The sequence below is a fragment of the Passer domesticus genome, chromosome 10 (assembly GCF_036417665.1).
Source record: "Passer domesticus isolate bPasDom1 chromosome 10, bPasDom1.hap1, whole genome shotgun sequence".
In the NCBI taxonomy this organism is placed as follows: domain Eukaryota; kingdom Metazoa; phylum Chordata; class Aves; order Passeriformes; family Passeridae; genus Passer; species Passer domesticus.
In genome coordinates, this window is record NC_087483.1 from 14,304,775 (window position 1) to 14,330,213 (window position 25,439).

Here is a 25,439-nt window from a genome sequence, read left to right on the forward strand (position 1 = left end):
AGGTGCCAGGCTTGTCCCCAGGGGCTGTGCTGATGCCCACAGCCTGAAATCCCCTCCTCCCTCCAACAGACCAAGTGTGACTCTGTGCTTTACTGTGATGCCAGTAGCTTATAATATATATTAAGAATAAAATATTTTGATATTTCATTTGAATGCCACAGTTACTTATTTTCCTTTCATGCAACATCTTTGCTAACGTTATTTCTTTTCTTCTGCTGCTTTCATCCAAGCCAAATTACCTGCGATCCTTTTCCTTTTTCTGGACATGTCACAATTTGGAAAATGTATGTTGTCGGTGATGGTTTTTTGTCACAAATTTTTAATTACTGTCTACCTATCTTATGGCACACAACACAATTAGATCCTTGGAAATGGGAATGCAACTCCCATTTGGGAATTACACATATGCAGACTGACAGGGTGAGACAGGCACAATACAGGGGCTTTTAGCATCTTTTCTAGCACTTGTGCCTGTAATGGGATGCAGATGAAGCAGGCAGGTCCTTTCAGAACAGAAAACCTCCCGAAGCACCATGTTGAGATATGGGCAAAAGCAGCAATTAAATGGGGTGTCAAGCATGTGTGCTAAGGATAAACAAACATGCAAAACTAATTAGTTAAAATTTGTCTGGGAATTGGTGAATAATAAGAGCTGTGAATTATGAGACAGCTGTTTTGTGTTGCCAAATTTTCTCCTGTCCTTTTGGCAATGAAAATTTATGAAGACGCCGAGATATAGTTTATAATTTATACATTGTGATGTTTGAGAATGTAAATACTAAAGGAATGTAACCTTTTTACTGATGGTAAAGGGCAGTCTTGTGTATATAAACATAGTTCTATAAATAATTTTTTATAATATTATAATTAATATAGTACACATATAGTAATAGAGTTGAGATGTCAAGTGTCAGAAAATATGTTCAGTATTGTTCCTGAAAAGATTATTGTAACCTCTCCAGAGTCAATGAGCCTCTCATTGTTCATTACTCAAGCTGCTTGACCTGCCTGGTTCTGTGCTGATGATACTGCAACACATTGGGTATCTTGCATAAAACACAGGACAACTGAGTTTTCTAGCTGCTACGTACCTAAAATTCAGTATTAATATTTTGCCTAAGTGTATTTTGTACTAAAGGAAATTAAGAACACTTTAAATTATCAAATCAATTACAGAGGGATTTAATATGCAAGTGAAATTCAATTTTGGTGTTCAACTTAAGGACACTTAAGATGTAAACCAGTTAAATTCATTAATAAACTAATTGGAAAAATGGGACTAAGTTTTTCTATAAAGCATGACCTTGTCATCAATTCTGTGATAATTCTACTTTTTTAAAAAATTAAATGTTATAGATTTTCAGTGAAACACTAAGTCTAATTTTTAAATGGGAAGAAAATGTTTTCTGCTAACAACACCAGTGTCTATGGCTTTACATTTTAGTAAAATTCCTCAAATTTGGCTCTCAAGTTGTTTTTTGTTTTGTTTTTTTTTAAGCCAGCAATTTTTCACTTATTTTTCTCTCTTATTTTGAAAACCCTGGAACTTTAATGTCATTTTCATAGAAGCTCCTTGCAAAATCATTAGAATTGTGTGATCAATTTGCATGAATTGTTCTAATATGATGCATCAAATAGAAGTTATGTTAAGAAATTTTGAAAACTTGCATGAATAATTGCAGTAATTTTTTCTTGGCAAAGTCTGGGAGAGCTGCCAAGAAAAATCTCTCTCCCTGACAAAAGTTCCTAAGCACTACATTTACAAAAAGTGTAAATATGTAAATATTACTGCCAGGAATAAGTCTTAAAAAGAACATATTTATACTGAAAGAAAAGGTTATTATTGAAACTGGTTTTGCTCCCCCACCACTGTGATCACCAATAAATGCTAAGTTTACTGTAACATTTTAACAAGATATGTACATGTTCACTCAGAACCAGACTGATTTTATAAACATAGTGCAGGATGAGGAATGACCAACTAAAAGTATTGCTGACTGTCACTAACCTGGCCAAAATCCAACATATGACATTTCCACAAGAAGGAAAAGTACAAAGAAAAGCTGCTAAAATCAAGAGCAATAAGCAACTTGAGAACAACAAGAATTTCTAGCCAAACCAAATTCTAAAGAGATTATCTCTTAAACACTTATAGTCTAAATTATCCTGGAATAAAAACTGTGCTAAATGCAAACAAGGGGTGAAACTGGATAGAGAGAAGTCAGATAGATACAGGCTACATCCAGTCTAAGGTTTTATCCCGTGTTTAAACTCAGATTTTCAGTTCCTAGGCTGAGTCCTTGCCCCTCAGTCACCGTTTGCCTTGAGGAGGGTGACATCATGCACAGCAGGTTTGTAGAAATCAGTGGATGTATAACAATTTGCACCAGCTAAGGATCTGCTCCTTTTATCTTTCAAAAGCACCGACTGCAGAAACCTAATTTACTACTCTTGATCATAGCCAGAAACATCTGGCTGATGAAGCTGGAGTTTCCCAGGAGTATTCATGCCTCAGAAGGGAACTGGGATTACAATTGAGATGTGGATAATATCTCCGGTATCACTTGGCAATTTCAGACAACTTACAGTGCATTACCACACTTTCCTGCAATTTGGTGCTTGGATGTCATAAATTACATTGACACACCATTAACATAGGTAAGTAGAGTAAATAATTGATCTCTCCAGAGAAACATTAGAACCCACTGTAATAACAGATCTGCAGCAATCTCTATTAGAAACACACAGACCTCAACAGTTTTTCTTTTTTCATACCTACAGCTCAGCCCAAATTACTTTCCTTTTAGTGTCTTACTTTTGGGCTGCTATTCTTGCACTAATGCCAGGATAGGCCTTTAATGTGTGAAGTGAGAAAAATAGCCTACCAAAATTAGATTGTTAGATATATCCACATTATTAGAGGTATCTATGAAATTACATGTGCGGGTTTTTTTGAAGAAAGGAAAAAACTAGGTTATTAGTCTGTGCTAATAGCAAATTTTCTTGGTGAAAGGGCACAAATGAACCATTAAAGTGGACAGGAGAACAGGAGAGGGGGAGAACAGGAAAAAGGTAGAAGTGCAAAAGAAAATTTAAAAAAAAGGGAGAAAATGTGAGAAGATGAGTGAGAAAGCAAGAAGAAGAAAGTAGGAAAGAACTCACTTTGAACATGCAAATAAAAAGATGAGCACGAGAATTCTAGGCACAGATGGATTCCCATTTTGGAAATTCTGACAGGATTCATAGACTTATGAGAGGATGTTACTCTTCATCAGATGAGTGATGCTGATGTGACAAGCAATATATACAAAGGTTAGAAGTAATTCTATTAAAAGAAGGAAAGACAGACTAGCCACTGAAAGCTCAAAGTACAGTTTGCATTTATGCTTTTCATTCTTTGTTAAAAATATGCTGGTGACATACATGTTTAAAGAATAGAAATTCTTTTCAAAACTGGGTTATTAAACCTTCCCTTAGACTCAGCACAAGTGATGAAAGGTAGCCATGTGTTCAGATAGCTGAGGTATGAATCATTTTAGGGCTACTAAGTTGTCCCAGATACTCACAAACCATCTGTTAAGTGAAAGAACACTAGGTATATACCATACTAATAATTCCTACATTTAATAGTTATACTCAGCATGACACATCATTGGGAACAGCAGAAAAATACTTTTGGATACCCACAAAATCCTCACACAATTTTAAATATAGTAGGTGAGGGTATGTTTGAGTGGGCAGTGATAAGTAAGAGCATCTTTGCACAGAAAGGGAACTGCTTTGAGAACATGCCTCTTTTATTTTCTCACAAATACCAAACATTAATTTTATCTTCACTGCTGGTCACAAGATTCTCAGAAATTAAAGCTGAAGATGAAAATCAGAATGCATAAAACTCTAATATTTTCACAGGCTAAGTGTGATTTAATTCCTGATTCATGTATTGTGGCTTTCTCTCATATATGATATTCTGTTATAAATTCTAGTGGACAAATTGTGGATCAGAAATCCTCAACATTGACTTTGGCAACAAAACTGGGTAAATAATACCTTCATGGCCCCAACACACTTTCTCCCCTGCCATGACCAGAAGAAAGTGAGTTATCTTTATCCTCAATTTCCTGAAACACTTCAAAAATATTTGTAAACTGTTTTGTTTGTGAAGCAAAATGGTGACCTGATCCTAGTGAGAATCAGAAGCAGAAATTCTAATAAATTTAAGCATTGCAGTCAGCATGGGAATTGTCAGTGTGTTTGAGTTATGTCTTTGACTTTCCTAGGCAGAACCTAAGCCATGACTTGCTAAACTGACCACTCAGTTCATATTTACCCAGCACTAACCATCATCACCTCTCTATTTTCTTTCTTCTATATTGCAATATATTTTTGTCTTATATTTTTGGGAAACTTGAAAAGCCTTTAGGGAAGCCAAAGGTGTTTTACAATAAAAGGAGCTCTTGATTTGTATTGGTCCAGTAGTTACTATATTGTACTTGTGTGGTGAGGTGTAGAGTATAAAACCTTAGCAACCTAATATTTTTTCCTTTCTATGACAAAATAAATTGGTTCACTCTCAATATTATTTCTTCTGAACTTAGGAAAACTCAGAATATCTAAAAAGACAAAGTGAACTTTTCACCCCAGACTTAGCTAAACAGGCAATTTTAATTCTTCTCTCCCATTCCCCTCTCTTCTCAAAAGTACAAATAGAAGGCTCAGGGATAAATATTACAAAATGGAAACATTCAGCCATAAATCACTATTTATATCTTGCTGAGGTCAGGGCTAAGGCACTCATTTCTGAAAAATGTTTGCAGTCCCTTGTGACCTCCTGAAGCCAGTGGATCTCAACTACTTCATGCCAGTGAAGATTTGTGACTTTACAAATTCCATTCTCAGTTCTTTATTCGCCCACTTCATCCCCAAAGCCACTTCCCTGAGGAGTCCCACTGCTGAAGAGCCTTAGTTCTCAGACAGAGAGAGAACTACCCTCACAGGAAGCACTCCTTTATGGGGGATGAAGTCATCCTAAAGCATTATGTTATGGGAACAATATGGCCAGGAAGAAAGCAAGACAGTGGTGAGGGAAGGCTGCACGTGGTTCTAGCCACTATTCCGTGCTTGGAGAGCTGAAGGGTGGAAATAACATCCCATTCTGCCCCTGCTGGGTTTTGTTTTTCACTGGAAGACAAATCAGTGTTTCAGCCCCACCGTCCTGATCTTAACTGCAAGCTATAATTTCATCAGATCAAAATCTGTATAGGCAAGAACAAAGGGCTTGCCTCATTCTGTGTGTTCTGTGGAAATTAAATCAGTCAAAGTGCAGTAAAAACAACATGCAGTCTGAGTTTCCTCCTAACATAGGAAAGACTTTGGTTTAATTCTGTTCAGGTGTGAAAGCTCAAGTTTTTGCTTACTTTTGTCCCTTTTATAGCTGTTGTACACAACAGCAAGGTGTTATCTTATGAAATCACATAATTCACCAGAATGGTGCTAAAACTACTTCTATAGTAGTTATAGTAACTACCAGTTTCACTTAAATGCAACATTTATTATATTAAATTTAGAATTTATGCTTTTAATTTATTAATTTGTATCTTTTAGAGAGGAAAATATATGGAAATATAAGTATTTTGATAGTTAAAAGTGCTGCAAACCCAAGAAAATAAGAAAAATAACTCTTAAGTGCTCTGTTGAGAGAAAGATGGAGAAGAAAATCATTTACAAGGGGAAAATTGCATTTCTGTGAAATATACTCTTCTAATACAACATTCACAGTGACTTTGATGGGAATATTTATCTGAAAGGAGTATTGTTGGATACTGATTGGTGATCAGTGCTGAGATACAACTTGCTTGGTTTGGGCTCCGGACATAAAAGGAGTATATCACAAACATGGTTTAAATGCATGCAGATGTGCAGGGTGTGCGGAGCAGACTGGTGCCTCCCAGTTTGATGGTTTCCCTCTTCAGTAGGTGGTGTAACTGTCTCCTGGATTATTTTTTTTTTCCCTACTCCATGATACTTGAACTGCCCTTCCTAGTGGCACTGTCTCCCAGGAGGAATGGAGAATAATTCCTTAGAGCCATGCACTATGACTAAGCAGCTGGCCTGTTTCTTGAAAATGAAATTTGAATCTCTCAAGTCCAGAAAGAGAACCAAATTTACTCTTTCTACCTAGAAGCACAAAGATATTGCTTAAGGCCACCTCACATCTCTGCTTTGGACTCCAGGCATGAAAATCTGGCACTTAGAAGGCTTTCAGACTCCCTAAATTTTGCTTTTCATTAGATACTACATACTTACTGGAGAAATATGCTATACAGAAGCATTAAATATCCCATCGTGTCCTACACAAATTGGTGTTAATATTTCCTAATCCTAGACCTCCAGTTGGAAGGAACTCTTACACTATCACAGCACACGTTGTTAAATACTTTCTCATTTAGCTTATAGAACGTAGGTTTAATGAGAATTTGAACTGTGATCTTTTAATGTGATCACTTAGTTCATTAAAACACTGTTTCACCTACACAAATCTCTTGCTCGTGAAGTTCACTGCAATGAATCAGAGCCCAGCACACATGAGTAACCACAAAGTGAGACTGAGCTTTCCTGTATCTCTCTGGTGCAGTCCCCCATTGGTTTCTCACAGTGAGGGCTTTTCAGAGACTGCAGTTCTGAAATAATAATGAGAAAACCCATTAAAAAAGATCCATTTTTAGTTTTTAAAGAATGGAACATAAAGTGATTCATTGCACTATGGCATGTGAAGTCTGTCATTCTGCTTTCGAGTCCCTGTTCATCCAACCTTGCAAACAACTAACAAAAAACACTGTATTTGGTTAAAGTTTGACTTACTAAGAATTTCCTATTGCCTAAAAGAGGATAGAAAGTAAAAGGATAGGAAAAGAGACAACAAAAGATAAAAAGAAAATTTATATGAAATAGAACTGGACCTTTCTAGGGCATTCCAGGAATAGACCATGGCTTATACAATGGTTGAGCATTTGAAAACAAATAGTCCCACAAGAATTTCCATAATGCCTTTTCCTAACTCTTTTTGTTGTTTTTCAGTAGTCTTTCTTGGATTTCTTGTTGGCCCATTAATTCATCCACTTGTTAAATGGAGGACAAACATCCTAAAAACGTAATGAGGGCAGGACAATTTGTTTATCATTCATATACAGAAATCACCCTGATATTGAAAATATTCCGACTTTTTTTCATCTAGTCTTTGTAACCTTTGTTGTCAGGTTCAGTTGCCTGCTTTATCCCCATCTCACCCCAGTGGTGTTGGGAAAAACCTGACAGCAAATAATTGCTAAATTCCTCATTCCTTATCCTCCCTTTCTGCCAGGAGTGTACCAGGGCTAACAGCCTGGAAGGGACCCATGGGATCTCCCAGACACACAGAGATGAACATTCACCTGCATGCTTGGATGACAAAGCCTAGAAGAAAGCAGGCTGTAATCCAGAAGATCCCAGGTTTAATGCCTGTTGCTTGACTGATTCACTTGTAGTACAACACCTCAACTCCCATCAAGTTTCCACAACCTGACTGAAAACTAGACATTTTCTAATTTTGTGGAAGAGTGTTTTCTTATGCTAACAGGAAATTCATAGATGTTTAAAAACAATTTTCTTACCAATAAAAGCTAGTGTTTCTTCCCTTTCAAAATAATAATTTTGACTAAAAATAAAGAGAAAAAATAGTGACGCCTCCTTAATTTCTGGTAAAAGCTAGACAATTTTTAGCAGAGAATTATTGATATTTGAAAGAAAATATATATGCACATGTGTACAAAATGCATAGAGGTACAGAAGGATGGTTCTTTCTGTAATAAGATTACTTTCCCCTTCACATATAAGCTAAATGTAAGTCCATTTAGCACTTAGAACACATGCTTTCTTCCCTGACTGTACAACTGCTGGCAAAGGCCTGAAGTGCCCAGGGGTAGATTGTCCTGTGCAGTGAAGAGACCCTGCACAGGATAAACACAGCCCATCACATGGCTGTCCAATTTATCACCCAGACAGCACCAAGCAGGGAGGGTTTAGAAATTACATTAACCTGATTTAAATCCCTCTATCCAAAATAATTGAACAAGAGAGCTGCTGTTGACAAATATGTGATCTAGCCATGAAAGCCATTCTGATATTTTATAGAAGCTGGGTTGTGCCCCCCAACATGCAGATAAGGCACCACTCTGGGTGATTAAATATGACAGAATCCTTCCTGGAGAAGTATCAGTTTGTATAAGCTCTTCAAGAAAGTGTTGAATATATTTACCTGGACAGTGTCAGGTTGTGCTGCACCATCATTATAAAATTGACAAGAGAAGTGCTAGAGGTAAACAGCAGATGATGGAAAAGGGCAGGGAAAGCCAGCAGCCAACAAGGCATGAGGAAAAAAAAAGGAAAGGATTTTGATGGAGAGTCTTTTTTATGCTAAGTCACTTTAATGGACACAGCCAGGGAAAGAAAGAAATTCTTTTTTATCATAGGATTGTTAAACCTATTCCCCTAAGTCACAGTGCACTGAAAGAAACATTTTAAAATCTGATAAGCAGAGGTAGAAAGAATGCAGTAACAGAGGAAGGTATGTCCCAGAAAAATGACTTTTACAAAGGGAGCCAGGATCCTGATCTACCCTGCAAATAGAAGTTTCTGATTAAACTGAGCTGGGAGCCTCTGGGAAAAATAAAGGAAAAACTAAATTTTTCAAAATAGCTTAAATAACAATAAATTTTAAAAACCATTTATCCTGAAATAAATGACTAATTTATTCCCAGAATTCTTCATCATTTCTGAATAATATACGTGATGAAGTGTGAGAATGATGCTTGATTAAATGAGGTCCCTGGAGTGTATTAGAGGAGATTTAGTCTGGAAAACAGCATCTGCTGTCTCTTTCTTTCCTTCTCTCAATGCTGTGTTGTTTCCATGTATTACAGCATATTAGCCTCTTTCATTTTTAACAGAATAGGACAATATTTATTCAGATTTTATGTGGTGGCCATACAATGGGTCTTTCAGTGTGAGGGTCTGAAAAATATTGCTGAATATTTATTTTATTTTTCCTGGCAGGAACAGCAATTACCTTCTCTTAGTCACTCACAGGTCATACAAATCTAAGTCATTATCTGATATAATAAGGTCAGTAAATTTAATTCAACTGGCTTTTTCCAAGACTATTTTTTTTCATATTTCTGTTCTTACCAGTGCAGCCAATGTTGATGATCATGGCTTTGATACAGCACTAATGAGAGCTAAAGAGATCTGTCAGTGATCAACAGCTGGGTATAGCAGCACTGCTGTCCTTTGCCACTGCCACCAGTTTGGTGATGATGAAAGGCCTGGGCACTGTCCAGTGCAGCTGTGCTGGACACATCCAGCCTCACCCAGCTCTGGAAGCTGAGAACAAGCAGAGACAGCTCATCTGCAAGGCTGCCTGAAGGGCAGGTTATTGGAGCTCAGGTGTAAACACCCATGGTGAATTTTCAAACCTTTGTACGGACCCCAGCTGTCCTTTAAGACACCCAATCTGGCAGCAGCATCCCAGCCCACATCTGAGCAGGATTTTCATCCCACTTTCTCTTGCTGTACTCACACCATCTGCCTACCAGCCACAGTGATACAGGAACACTCAGTACCTGCCATTCCAGTAACTTGGGGGAAAAATTCTATTGTAACAGTGCACTTATTCAGCATCAGAAATAAATGCCAAAACATGACTGGTGTGTAGGTGGCCAGATGCTTGTCCACAAATACCTTCAGACTAATCATGTCTCCAGTGGGTGGATTTGGTTTGTTGAGTTGTTATTTTTTTCTACTTGAAAGCTATGCTGTTCAAACATTTTCCGGTATGCTCTGCTTCTTCATTAACACACATTCCTTCCCTACCATGTGCTACATTTGATTAGAAAGACAACCATTTTTACAAGATATTATGTCAATATTAACTAGTGACAGAGATAATATCAAAGATAAAACTGCCACCGAGTTATTAAGAGACTGTAATTTGCTTGAACGCTTTCATGAAATTATAAAATTGGGTATCATATCTATATCTGATTATGAACAGCAACATATCTCCAAATTAATAATTACAATCTTGTTTTTACTTGTTGACAGTCTATGACTAATTGCTGTCTGAAGAGAATTTAAACAGATCAATTCAAAAATCAGCCATCTAAAGAAAGGTAACATGCTTAACTTGTATTCAGATGGGACTGCAAAGTTCCTGTATTTTATTTGGATATCTCTATTATATGGCAGCTCCTTAGGAGAAAAAAAACCCCAAAGTGCATTAACGAAAATCAAGTAATTTAATAACTTAAATGTTTTAGTTATTTCGGTTTTGTAATGCTGCTAATTTACCTATATTTAGAGCAAAGCAGAGTTAGAAGGATTTCTGATACCCAAACTGAGATCTTTCATTATCTAACCACGAGCAAACTGGTGACAATTGGTCTCTGTCCACTGTCAGTCTTTGACTTGTAGAAGATTGCATCAGTGAAGCTGCAGGGAGAGCTGCAGCTGAGCTCTGGGTGGGAGCTGGAGACAAGAGATTGATGACCCTTTGCACAACAAAAGGCACAAGGACCTCTGCCTATCATAGGGGCTCAAGTGTGACTGACCTAGTGATTCCCTGATGCTCAGAGAAGAAGGTTTCCTTAACAGTTCCTTTGAACTTTGGGTGACCTCTGATCTCCTGCCATCTCTTGGAGCTGGAATGCATTGGGCATTCTCTTAGGGTCTATGTCCCAGCTCTGTTTCAGCTGAAAGGAACCCAGGTCACACAGTGTTCTGTAATGTGGACCTGGGAACAGTCAGAGTGGGTGCTCCAAAAGCAGGACCATCATCTGCTAAGTCAGAAATGAGATGTCCTTGTGGTGTTGCACTGGGCTTAGAAGCAGCAATACTAAATCCTGGGTGGTTACCTGGGTAAACAGCAATGACAGAACCTTCTCTTAAACCTCTTATCATTCAGCTTTCAAAAGTAATATCTCCATTTAAAGTATAGGGATCTTTATCACATCAGAAGGCTGTTACTTCTAATTTGGAATATAATTTACCACTGTGTCTTCTGAGTTATTTTTCAAACAGGCACAATCACTATTTCTGAAAGTCCCAAATATCATTTGAAATATAAAGCAAGACTACATAATTTTTCTTCCTTTCAACTCTATCTTCATTAAAATTCTTTTAAATATAATACTTAAGTTGTAGCTAATAGTTGAGATAGAGCAAGCAAGCATACCACCCACTTTAGAGAAATGTGGTTCTGCCTGAAAGGCATGAGATTCCCTTTTTGATAAGGTACGTTACTGGGTGAGAAAACTGTTCTTTTATGTTTATCCAATGTTGCAGGCTATGTTCAAAAGCTGAGGAAAACCCTAATTCTCAGTTATTATTGCACTGCTGTTTGTGGTTGCAAAGACTCATACAAAAGGGATCTAATACAGAACCAATAAACACAGGTATATGCAAATAGTAAAAGCATCACAATGAAATATAGTTATTTTCCCATTATTCTTCATTTTGATTAAAAATTCTAGAATCTAAGAAATTGAGAAGGTGCCCAACAGAATCCTGGTCTGCATTGTGAAGAGTACTGCCAGAAGGCCAGGGGAGGTGAGCCTTGCCTGCCTGGGCAGTGCTGAGGCACCCCTGGAGAGCTGCACCCAGTTGTCAGCTCCCAGCTACAAGAGCGACAAGGACGTGCTGGACCAAGCCCAGCAAAGGGCTGCAAAGGTGCTCAAGGGATGGAAATATCTGACCAACAAATATTTGAGAAAGCTGGGACTGATCAGCCTTGAGAAGAAAAGGTTTGGGGGAATCTCAGCATGCCTAAATAACAGCTAACAGCACAACAGGGAATGGAGCCTAAAATGAAGCATTGCAAATTCCATTAGAAAAATATTATTAGACTGTGTGGTCAAATAATAGCACAGCTTGCCCAGAAATTCTGGGGTCCCACATCCTTGGAGAGACTCAAAACCCCTCTGGACATAGTCCTGAGCAACACCTTCTTAGAGCAGGGGGACTAGACCATGTCCAAAGACCCCTGCCAAGATCAACATCCCATAAACCCACGAAAGTTAGCACTAGAGACTGACCCTGAATTTCCTGCTTGTAACATCTCAGCATTTCAGCAAGGCCCTTATATTCTAACACTTGCAATCATAATATCAAATTCATTTATCTGGTATCCATGAGGTTTAGTAACAGATTTATTTTAACATTTTACCAGGAAACATTAAATATATTTAAATAAATGTCTAATCTCTTGAAATTAACAATAAGGACTTAATATTAAGAGAGATTGGAAAGGATTTAGTAAATTAGTATACAAAGTGACAGGTTAATTGCTCTGCAGATCATTAAGCAAAACATTTATTTAGCAACCAATAATTTAACCAATGAATTCAGCCTGTTAACAAGGGAAAAAATATTTTGAGGCATTTGCTCATATTTTGATGAATAAATTTATCTAGTGGACTTTTCCACCAGCAGTTTGTTTTCAGCTCTCATTCAATATTTATTACTCACACTCAAGGAAGTGATGGGTGCCTGCAATTGCATTTTAACTATCTGTTTCTTCAGATGGCTGCAACCTCAGCTGCTTTCTCTTGTGGGAAGGTGGGGGGTTTTTTGGTTTGTTGGGTGGTTTTTTTTGGTTGTTTTGTTTTGTTTTTTGTTTCTCCCCACCTCTCTGTAGGTAGGTCAAAGAGCTATGAAGATAAAGTACATATCAATATGCACTTGAACTATCTTAAAAATAATTCTGAAAAACAGTGCAAGTAATTCTCCTCTAATGAAAAAGGATTCTTAGAAACACTGAACTGAAAAGGGCTGCAAACCTGGGAACCCCCAAGGCTCCAGCCTGAGGGGGCTTCATAATGTACCATTCAAACCCCAATATTATTCACATTTAAAAAATATATTTATCTGATTCCATGCATATTTAATGTGCATGGAAGTAATGGAGATAAATGCACACCATTATAAGCAGACACTATTTCAGTTCATTTATTCCCTTTCCCACTACTTCTACTGAAAGGACAAGAAAATATAAATGGGCATTCAATCTTTAGAAGAGAAAAAGGCTAGAGACATGTATGGAAAAATTCAAACTTAGGCAGGCAGATCTTCCAGAAAGGCTCTGATTAATCTGGGAGAGAAACACCACCCACACCAAGTACTCTGCAGAGGGCCTGCAGGGTCATAGAAAGGGAGGGCTCTTCCAGCTCTTGTATGATCCAAGAGCTTCTCTTGGGGGCCAAGGAACACAAGAAAAAAAAAAAAATCATGACTATGCTGGGAACACATTCACTTCAGGTGTCAAAGCAGGCAACCAAAGACCTCTTATCCTCTCTTCCCAAGACACAGTGATAAATATTAGTGGATTTCTTAGCACACAAAGAGGCCAAGTATACAGTAGCTTTTACAGGAAAGAATAGGAAAAATTCCTGGTGCCCTAATGTCATTGGCAAAGCTCTAGATGCTACATATTCCACTGAGAAGTGTTGGGCTTTTTTAGACATTTAAGCCCTTAACAAAACTTGTGGAAATCCATTTGCTCCCCATGTATATGTAATTCCCACAATTTCAATAAATATTGATCTTTGTTTTGGTATCTATTGAGATTAATTGAGTCAAGAACTAAGTATTGACCAAAACAAAGAGGAGGTCAATACTTACATTGAAGGAAAATATACACTCATCTTTGCTGAAAACATGAAGCCTAGAGGCCAAATATTTGCTGTAATTTATTTATCCTTTATGACTCCTGGAGATTCCACTGGTGAAAATGAGCATTAAAAAACTCCATAACTCAGTTTATATAATTAGTTAATTGCCCACCCTAGTGTAACATATGATCTCAGTGTTATGAACTACCTTGAAAATTCTACAAATGAGAAGGACTAGTTCAGGAATAAAATAAAGACATGCTCCCTGCTGATGTACAGTCTCTTTTTCAGTGAAGCAGGTTGTTCAAGAGATTATCTAAAATTAAGTCTCCAACAGGTAAATTGTGGAGACTTAGGTCTGCACAATCCATCAAAATGGATTGGATGACCTATAGACATCCCTTCCAAACTATCTTATTCTACAAGTGCTTAAAGGATAGCATGACCAAAATCCCATACAGTTCAGTGTCCAATAGCTGAGTAAAGACTCATTCAACGGCTTCACAACAAGAGTTAATTTAAATCAGAAAAAAATGTAACAAATTTATTCTCTTTTTTTTTTTTCCTTTTTTCCTTTTTTTTTTTTCCTTTGCATAATTGTAACTTCAAATTCTTCCTGTATTGGAAACCTTTCCTAGTCAGGAACAGAAGTCTAATTTGGTAGAACAAACACAATACTTTCTGATATTTGAGTCACAAAATAGTCTGAGAAAGATCATTGAGTCCAACTCAAGCTGTTATTTTCCTTGCAATTTCATCTGACCTAAATATGTAGTCTACAATGACAATGACACTACAAGTGAGCAATAGGTGACATTTTTATCACATCTGATATGAGACATTTTATCATAATCTGTTCTAGGTACTTTATATTAAACACACATTTGTTTAGCATATTGCACTGGCAAAACCTCATATGGTGTGTTTAAAAGGCAACCTTTAACATATCAATATGCCTAAAATACATTTTCCTGGGAGAAAATTTTGGCTGAAAAGAAGTAGACACTGCATAGTAGGGGAAAACAAGCTAAGGTTTTTTCAGAAATTTTGTAATTTAATTCACTAGAAATGAAAGTGCTCATCCACTATTAGACTGCCGTAGCAGTGAAAAAACATGTAGCTTTTAATGAAAAGGCTAATAAAATAGAAAAAACCTAATTTAGACAGAAAAGAGAAGATTAAACCCCTGGCTTTTGACACATGATTTGATTGTGGTCATAGTATGAACGTAAGGATGCCTCATGCAAAGGATTCAATTTCAGATAACAGGCTTTATCTTTATTTTCATCTTTGTGCAATGAAGAAACATGTCACTTCTTTGTTTTAATATTTACATTTTGGTCAAGGGCGGTGGTCATACTGTCTTGGGCAAAGCCTACTACAGCACTATTTCTCAGGGGGAAAAGCCCAGCAAAAAAGGGGGTTAAACCTCACACTATGTCTACAGAAATCATCTTCTAAGCTTTTTTCCCCCTCTTTGTTTCACTAAAAATTCCCTTACATATTTCATCTGCATTATGGTTAGTGTTCCATCTCTGTCATTTCTGTGGGGGGAAGAGGAAAAGGACTGCAGAGATTGACATTTTAATTTCTATCTGTCAAGAATGACATCTTTGAATGAGCACACAGTCTAACAGGACTGGGAAAACCCAGCTGAGATCTTCACACCAGAGTAAAGCAAGGAAAGGGGAATTGAAAAAAAAAGTCTTAAGTGATCCACCCTGAGAAAACTGTTTTAATCTGTTTAGCTGAGCATCTTATTTTTGCCTAAAATTAGTACATTCAAAAGAGAATAAGAATAAAATTAATTACTGTGTTAATGCTAATCATACCAGAATAAAGGCAGGTTCTCAATAGAAGATTTTTTTTTTCTCCACGGTTCTCTAACAACTCTCCTCAAAAATATTTTTAAAAATGTTTTTATTCACAAGGTCAAGCTATAAGTCAAGGTGAGACATCTTGCTGTTTTTACCTGGAGTGAGAAGGTATATTTAGACTGTAATTCAAGGATCCAGAACCTCTGTCTCTCTTATGACTGTGGAAAAAGAATGAGGATATTAACATCCATATGCCAGTAGCATCTTTTATCAACACCTGTCTCTCTTTGGGGATTTGTTGAACTCTTAAGAAAACATTTATTTCTTTTTTTTTTTTTTACAATAAAAGCAGGATAGAAATAAAACCATGATTTCTTTATTTCATAAAAACTGGACAGAATAGAAAAACTACCACTGGCCTTTTTAGAAACTGATTGGGTAAAACATGGAGGGGAAAAAAGTGGTGATAAGCATTTGCTGGAAGTGCTAAGAAAAGAGCTAGGGAATTTCAGTGCTGGAATTAATCACAAAAGTGCATTATAACACAGTAATCAGACTTCTTAAAAGCCTAACTATTCAGAGTACTTAGTCCATTAAAAAATGCTAAAAAACCTCTAGATTTTCAGATCTGCTAGGTAGTAGTCCAAATTATACTTACCATTGTGATTAAGTAGGATGATTTAAAAACCAAAAAAACTGATTGCCCTGTCTCATTAAAGTAATACTTGTGAGCCAATAATTAGCTCCAAATAACCTGACTTTATGTTTGACATAGTTCCATCACATCTCCTGAACAGGTGGAACCAGTAAAAAACGCTGTGCACAGAGACACTAGGCTAAGATGTGATTTATTCATTTCATGTACAAGCAAACATATAGAATAATTTAAAAATAATTAGGATTACCAGCGTCAGCAATGAGTTGATGAGAAATGCCTTATGGCAGGGATATTCAGGAAAGTCCCATTTTGATACATCTGTTGCTTATATCTCACTTCAACAAATGCTTTATAGAAAACTTGGCACAGGAAGAAATCCTTAAACCTAGTAATAGTCAATCTAGCGTGTTTTGATTACTCACAATCTGTAACAAGTACTAGGAACAATAAAACTTCATTGTAAATGCTGTAGAAACAGCACTTTCCTCACCTTAAGTCTGAAGATTTCTGGAAGTACAATAGTCAGTGCTTTTTGAAGAGAAGTTACTGCAATTTTGATTCTTTATGGATAAGAAAGAAGTGCTCAAGTCAGTTATTTCTGGAGGTGTTAGTAATGACATAAGGCAGCAATATAATCATAAATACACTGCTGTATACTCTTGCATAAAATTATGTTATTTATTCTACATTTATAAATCAAGTACAGTCTGCCTGTGATCTATTTTAACACTTGGAAATATAAGAGAATTTATATTTGTTTATTGGAAAAGTTTAGTGATTTGGTTATACACAGTTAAGCTGGAAATTTAGTAATTTGGTGGTTGCTTATTGATGAAGACATGAGCAGACAGACAACCATTCATTCCTCCAAATGAAAGGTTTCCAAATCTTTTGCTAAACTGCATTTCTGATTACCAGAGGAGAGAGAGAATTTATGGCCATGGCTCCAGTTCTGTAATCATAAAGTCAATTTTAACTGAATGGGTGTGGACGTGAACAGTCCAGGACTCTTGCTGTAACTGGCAGAAGTGCCAAAATGAGACTTCCTCCACCAAGGGCCACCAGGCTTCTGTACTTTATTTCTCTACACTGGCAGAGAAATTGGCAGAGCTCCACTGACCTCTGTTTGTAGAGAAATGTAATTTCAACACAGTGGATGGAAAAGTGCCTGTCTAAAACTCTTCTGTGAAGCAGTCTTAAAGAAAAGAACTATATTTCTTTGAAGAATATTAATAACTCCCACTATTTTTCCAAGTTAAACAGAGCCTTTAAGATTCTGCAACCCTTTAAACTACATGCAGAATATCCTGCATCTCACAAAAGTTGATATGGATATCAAATGGATATAGATAAACCATATACTGCATTAATGAGTGTAAGATCTTGAAATCAAGATAATCTAATCATCGTGTTTCATTTAGTCCTTGATATTTACTGCAGTAACATTGATGAGGATGGTAACTTCCCTAAGACACCATGAATTGCTTAGTCAGCTAATCAATTGTAGCCCTTGTAGGCAATTGCTACAAGGTGTCCAAAAAACACAGGAATTTGATATTACTGCAAGCAGCTGCACAGTTTGGCAGTAGATCTACATGATGGCTTGCAAACAAATTCACAAATAAAGCTTCATAAAGCAATTAACATTTCTCAAGTAGGTCTCTGCCAGCCCCTGCATCTCAAATCACAACTGTCTCAGGGTAGGAAATCAAGCCTGAATTGACAGAATTATGTGGACTGAAGGTCACTTAGCAGCAGTTTACCTTCTCTACGGTCTTTGAGAGGGAGATGTTGAATAATTGAGAGCAGAAACCAAATTTAGCTGTTCTGAGCAGCCTTGCACAGCGCTGCGTGTTCCCTAAGTCAGGGTAGATTTTTCCAAATATCTCACTTCAGTACATGTCACCATTTCACTTCTAGCAGCAGGGTGATAGCCAAACAGATTTAGTCATGTTCTTTGGATTCACATGATATCTTTAGTACAGCTTTATCATATATATTGTTCTAGACTACATATCAAAAATGACCAAGGTCACATTGACAAAATGATCACTCCACACCTCTCAGAGATGAGACCCATACTTTCCCCTTTAGCACTTAAGTGATTCAAAATCCACCTTTTACACAAAATAACACACACAACTCAGTCTCTATGAAACTCCAGTAATATACACCTAAGTCAAGAGGGTAACCATGCAAAAAAAGGACTGCCAGGGTGGAGTTTTGGCATTCCTCACAAGGAAGGACATCTTTTTCTTAGGTTAAAAGTATTCAGGGAGCTGCTGTATTAAAGTTCATGGAATTGCACCAGAAATTAATTTGGTCTTCATTGCTCAGCATGTAAACAATAGCATTATTATTTTGTTCAGACCTTTCTGGTCTTAATGAACTGATCAGATTATTTTATTCAGAGGTTTCACAGTGATGAGGATCATTATGTATTGTCAAAAGATTCAGCACATAACATCCATAACAATGCAGCTTTGCAGGAGCATAGCATTCTAATATTAAAGGTTGATAAATTAAGCAGCCTTGGAGTTCTCATTAAGTTTGTCAAGCTGAATTGTCAGGTATTTTGCCTTAGCTAATGGCTTGGGTGACCAGCAGTCACTCACAACTGAGGCCATGGTTATCTTGTTAAGGTAACTGAATAAGTGTTCAGAAAGGTGACAAGCAGTAAAAATCTGTTACAGTTTGAAGAAGGCTGCTCCAGATTACAGAATGTAAATACTTCTAAAAGAAAGTTTCTTCCATCTACTTAACAAGAGAGACACATCGAAGTGAAAAAGTGTATTTCTTATGATTACTACAAAGGGGAACTTAATTCATTCTTGATCTAAGTGTGATTCATACTGTTTATGTTTTCCTGTTTTCAAATACTGAACCCAGCTCTAAAAACTCCATTATAGATTAATCATACCTGGTAAACTATTAGCATCACTACACATCATCTGCATTTGCCTTTTTTTCATGCAAAGCCAATCATCTTTCATGTCTACTTTTAATGCTTTCCCTTAATTTTTATTTTGATACTCCCCCCTCCCCTCCCCTTTTGAAAAGGTATCTGCAGTTCACAATTCCCACTTCCATACACAACAGAAGTAATTAAAATACTAAAGATATAGAGAGAGCCACAACAGCATTGCTGTTCTCTGGCCTCCTTAGAAAAGCCCTAAACCACCTCCCAGCCCTGCTAAGCCACCTCCAAGACACCGGTGTGGTTTTATCAAGAACAGTTAAGAAACAGATAACTTATCTTTAACTCTCACTGTTAATGAAGCTGAAGAGTTTCGTTAATAATAATTTTTTTTCTGTGCACCATCACAGTTTTAAGTCTTATGACCCTCACTCAGTGCATTTAATGATATTATTAACAATTTGAAACAGGTACTATTGTAACTCTTGTATTCATAATGCTGAAAGCTGTTATACTATTTTAAATTACAATCCTTTGAAGAAACTTTCCACAAAAACATAAGTAACATTTTTTAAGACACAAAATGAGGAAAAGAAAGTATAGCAGCATTCATGACAAGTTTGGGAGGTTTTTTTGTCTTGTCTATGTATGACTTTTCCCCATAGGAATTAAATTGTGACAAGAATTCAGTTGTGGAACAGTGTAAATCATTAATTGTCAGACTAACCCAAGTTCTTTAGTTACATACATTCACCACCACACACTTAGAAGTGCAAGGACTTCCTTCTGCTACAGTCATTTCATTTCAACTTTTACTCTGAAAGCAATAAAACCAATTGCTCTGTTGACATTTTTGGTGGATTGACAGTGTGCACATAAGGTACAGAATGCCTTTCCCATGCAAGTTTTGTGATTATTCTTCTGTCTCACATTTCAGAAGTTGAAATGAAACCCCTCCTTTCCTTATGCCTCCATTACAACCTTATACTGCATTCTGACCGCCCACAACATTAAAAAAAACCACTTAAATACTGGCCTTCATCACATGATTGGAAACAGAAGGGAATTTTCTTTCAAAGTTTTTCACTGCAGATTTCCAATCTCCCTGGGTGGGTCTGACTTTCCTCCTGGTATTGTTTGTACCCTGCCTTAAAGATATCATGACATGTGCTTTGGAACTGGGTTGTGTTGAGTCACTGATGCATTTTCTGTGTACTCCAGGACTGTTTAGTAAGTGCAGTGAATCAAGGAACCATGACAATTTTGCAACAGATGTAGTCTGTAAGCGTATTAATATTCAGATAAATTAACTAGAGTCCCTTCCTTCCAGTGTTCCTCAAGAGCAGTCGTTCTGTAAGATGGTGTGGAGACACTCTGGCTCTAAACTACAATCAAGGTTTTCAAAAGCTTTTCCTGAACTAGAGAAGGCACTGGAACTTGAGAATCTACAATGGGGCAGAATACAGAATTCAGAACATAATTTCTTTCCCCTCAGCATGCACACAAATGTTTTTCAAAACAAAAATACCACAAATCAATTTACTAAGATAGAAAATTCCTGCAATGCACAGTCTAGTTCATGGCCTTGTTCACAGGATCTGAGAATAATTAAAAACATTATTGCCAGTGACGATTATTTTCAACTTTATTAAATCTTATCATGAACCCATCCCTATCAGTTCTCATAGGAGTGCTGGGAGGATTGTTCAGTACAATATCTTCAAACTCTCATCTCAGGAGCAATGCTGACTGTCCCCATGGTGACCTTAGAGACACTTATAAAAAATTAAATTCACTGTACACAAAATGTAGATTTTTCTGGCTAATGGCACAACTTTACACATCTTTTAATGTCTTTAACAGTTACAGTGCTGAGGATATCCTGCATGAGCCTTTTCCTGTGGCACAGGTATCTCTGCTGGGCATTAAAATTCAACCCACAGAAAACTGAAGCTTTGCAGGAATAGGTTGGAGGTGTCTCAAGCTGCAGGGACAGGACTCCCTTCTAAAGCTTTCAGTTGCATCCTGGCCTGAATTCTGAAAACATTTCAATGTTCAGCTCAAATTATCACTGAGGTTCTTCCTTAAATATACACTGCCAGTGTGCAAAAACATACCAAAACCAACAAAAAATCTCCAAACCAAACCAACAAAAAATTAAACAAAAACCCAAGGAAAAAAAACCAAAGCAAAAATACCCCCAAAGCCCCCCATCATAATTTTCTGAAAAGTACCCCCAAAGGCCTGTCTTTGCCATTAGTAGCACAGATCCATTGTACAGCAACAGTAAACCAACCTAAATAGTTTTGAATTTCAGAAGCATCTTAAAATTGCACTTAAACCGAAATAATCAAATGCATATTTTCTTGTAAATTAATTGACAGATTTTTCACCTGTCTGCCTAAAATGTGACATTTAATTTTTGTAAAAATCTGCTCAAAATTTCTTGCTGTCTCAAGAAACTGATCCAAGCTACTGATTATTTCACAGAGATATCTTTTAGTGTAAATTATGAAACAGAGCAGGCATTCTTCTTTCATCTTCTTAAACTAACATCATCCCCTAATATTCCCATCATTTGGGAATAGGCAACTTAAAACTACACAATAAGGAAGATATTGTTTAAGGATTAAGTGCATTTCCTGATTACACTGCATTTCAAGATTTGGATGAGTACCAAATATTAAGACCTTTGTCTTCAGGACAGATTTGTGAAATCTCAATGAGTTTTTAAATCTGCAGATAAAAAACCTTGTAGGGACTACAAATAAGCTAGAGGACATGCTAGGAATTCAAATTATCTTGACAAGTAGGAAAGCAGCTGAAAAACAAAGGATGTTTATTCAGTGGGGACAAAGGCAAGGTTCTGTACCTAAGCATAAATAATTAACTATGCAAATGTAGCATGTGGATCAAGTTGTTAGCAGTTTTACAGCAAAAGATATGAGGTTTGTTATGCATCAGTGATGAACATGAGTCAACAGTGTTACAGTGTTGAGTAAAAGCCAAATAACCCCATCAGAGAGCTGGAAATGAGAGTCAAGATGCATCAGGCAATCTTTTCCCTCTAGGCAGGGCCAATAAAGCTTCAGCTGGAGCATGCCATGCAGCTCCTCACTTTGATTTCCAGGAAATATAGACTAACTGGAGAGAGGGGAACAGGGCACTCAAACAGCCAGGGCTCATTACCTATGACAAAGGACAGAAATATTTGGAACTGTTTAGCTGAAACAATAGAATATGGGAAATGTGATGATAGTCTATAAGCGTGCAAAATTTTTTTGTCAGAGAGAAGTGATGAACACATCTGTAGCCATAGTGTACAAGATAAGAAAAATTTGCAGTTGCAGTAATAAAGATTCAATATTGTTCCCAGATAATTAGCCTTTATTCCAGCCCTTCACCCTCCCTTCCAACACAAGTGAGATGGCCATCATCTCTAAGCTGGTATTTTTAACAGGTGAAAGAAATGGCTGTTAGGAATAAAGAAGTTATAATAGAGGCTCCTAAAGTACTTCTGAAAGTCCCTTCAGTATTATTTCTGTTAAGAACCTGCATGTACACATTCACACAGACTGAGCGCTAGAGAGGAAGGGCAATGAAAGCATGAGGAGAACTCACTTCTCCTGTAACTCTTCTCTAGTTTTCCTTAAGTACAAGCACACAGGAGGGATAGAACCAACTCAAGCTTCTAACAATTGTTTGGTATTAACAAACATGTGCCTAACTTCTCCAATTTGGGCTGGCAGATTTTTCACCTCCAGAAAGACACTGGACAATCATATCTGACAACTAATTCAAAGCAATAACCCAACACTGCTCACTCTCACCATCAGCTAGAGTTTTATTCCCAGCTACAGTGATTTGCATCCTTTTGAATTTGGCAGACGTGCCTTTGGAGTACAGGCAGAAGAAGGGAGTACTCCTCTGCTAAGAGAACACTGTCATTGTCATTTCAGAAATTAGTAGAGACAAAGGAAAGCCTTGGCTAAAACACTAACTCCAAACTGACAAAAAGGATGAGGCTGGGTCAGAAAAGCTTTGCTTTACAAAGAACACATTCTCTGAGTTTTCTGTTTGGGAGTCTGGTATTTTAGCGGGGTATGCATGGATGTTGTGTGCATTTGAACCAACAAGGAGATGTTTTCAGTTTATTTTGTATAAACCAAGGTACTGCCCAAGCTTTTTACACCCATCACACTACCTAATTCAGAGGATTGCATTGCAAATCAGATATTCTGATGCAAGGCTGAAACCCTGCATGGGTGGTGGAAGACAGTGAAATATAGGAATAAATGGTAGAGCTGTGCCATTATTTTTCAAGAAAAGTTGTTGCTTCCTAGGACTATAGTAAGTATTCAATGAAAAACAAAGACAGAGAACATTAGGAAATTAAAACACAGACACCTGGGTCTTTTTTACAGTATATAAGCCATTAGAAAAGGGTTTTCAGTGTCTTGTGGAAAGTTCATTCCTGAGCAGGAATGGTGTCAGAGGTAAATGTGGTAACTGACAGATGAAATCAAACAGAAACAAACATTGAAAGTTAACATCAAAGGAAGCTTGGAGTTGTATTTATAAGCCAGAAAAACACAGCAAGGAATTGTTGTGCACATATGGTCTGTGGTGCTGCAGCAGTATCTATATTTGCTATCACAGTTTTAAAAAAAAACAAACACCAAAACCAGCTATGTTATTGCTTTGAATCTAATCGTTCCCATCATCTAAATTCTGTTCCTTGATGTAAACATGCTGAGGATATTTTGAGAAGAAAAATCACCACCCAAAGTGGTCAAAGGCCTCGTACAGCAAATGGGACAAGAAAATGAAAATATATCTACAACTCAAGTAAAAATAATGCCAGGCAGCAGATCTTCATATAATATTTGCTAGGCTGTAATGTTTTGTAAATTAAATTTCTGAAGGGAGGTTGTATGTGTAAACACAGCAAGCAGTACTTAGTTAATCCATAAATGTATTGGCTCAAGGAACAGTTTTAGCACATGGTGTTATTTAGAAATCTGTGAGACTTCTAGAAATTCAAAATTTCACTCTGCAGAAGAGCTTTAATTCCTGTGGCCCTGAATTTTCATAGTATCAAGTTTCAGAATACCTATTGGCAAAAATAACAAAACTGATTCAGATAAAATGCAATTTATTGTAGAGAAAACAGCTAGACAGATTAGACTTTAGGACATATTCTCCTCTTGATATATGTGCTTAATTCCTCTCAGCACTAAAGGGTATTATTTGCATGTTTCAGAACAGACTATGTGCCTTTCAACTTTACTGTAATATGCAGGTTCCATTTCAAAAATGAGTGGGTGTTAAATACAAGAGCATAACACACAGTACTCAAGATTATTTAATGATACAAATAACATGACTGCGCCATGCCAGGAGGGTTCAAAGAGTGGCTGAAGGAGATTTAAGTTAGCAGCCCTCTCCATCAGATAATTTCTAAGGCCATAAAATATTTCCTTTTACTTATTTGTGCTTGCTGTGTTCAGTTAAGAGACCACCCCTTTTACCCCATATATCCAGACAAGTGAAACTCCTGCAATAGGGCTTGCCAAAAATCCCACAGTAGAAAGAAAGAAATTCCATCAGTACCACCTTCATGCTATAAAATGCCTATATAATTGTGTTAAATATATAAAGTATTTACAATTTACTTTGAAAAATTAAATTACGGCCAGAAGCCAGGATTTTTTACATTATTTCTTCATATTTTTCTCTACTTTTACAGAGCCTTGGACAAGTAACACAACACATGTCTCAGTTAACAGCTGGACTCCATCTTTCAGGTATTGTCAACCTTAATGATTCTACAATCTTTGATGGAAGTGAGGTTTAACTAGAGATCATTCACTGTTTGGACAGATCAGTGGGGAACATCACAAAAATACAAAGTATTTTCTTAGGTTGTACAAATGCAATAAAGAGTGGATACAAAGTGACGCCAGCATTAAACATGAGGTCAAGCACTTGCAGTAGCAGGCAGGAATAAACAGAGGAATGAGAGAAAATTTCAGCTGTATTTTCGAGATACTCAACTGTCTTGATTTCAATACTGACTGTAGGATAGAGTCTAGCAAAATACTTTACTAACTTAGGAAAATGAATGGTGAGATGCAACCTCAAGTACTTTTATAACCATGTTATTCCAGTACTGCTCAATGAACAACAGAGATGTCTCAGAAAGCAGCCCAGAGTATCTGAAGCCAACACAAAATAAACTGCAATTTAACTACAGGTTCATTCAACTGCCTGGCACCAAGTAAACAATCAAACTTCTGAAGAGGCCTGCTTAAAACAAATTTTAAAAAAACCCCACAATGAAAAAC

At 36.9% G+C, this 25,439-nt stretch overlaps 1 protein-coding gene across 8 annotated transcripts in view; it reads right to left on the minus strand.

Annotated features, from left to right (window-relative positions):
• The window catches only part of LOC135308662 (uncharacterized), a 61,717-nt gene that overhangs the window by 35,137 nt on the left and 1,141 nt on the right, over positions 1 to 25,439 (minus strand). The gene's annotated exons all lie outside the window — the stretch shown is intronic.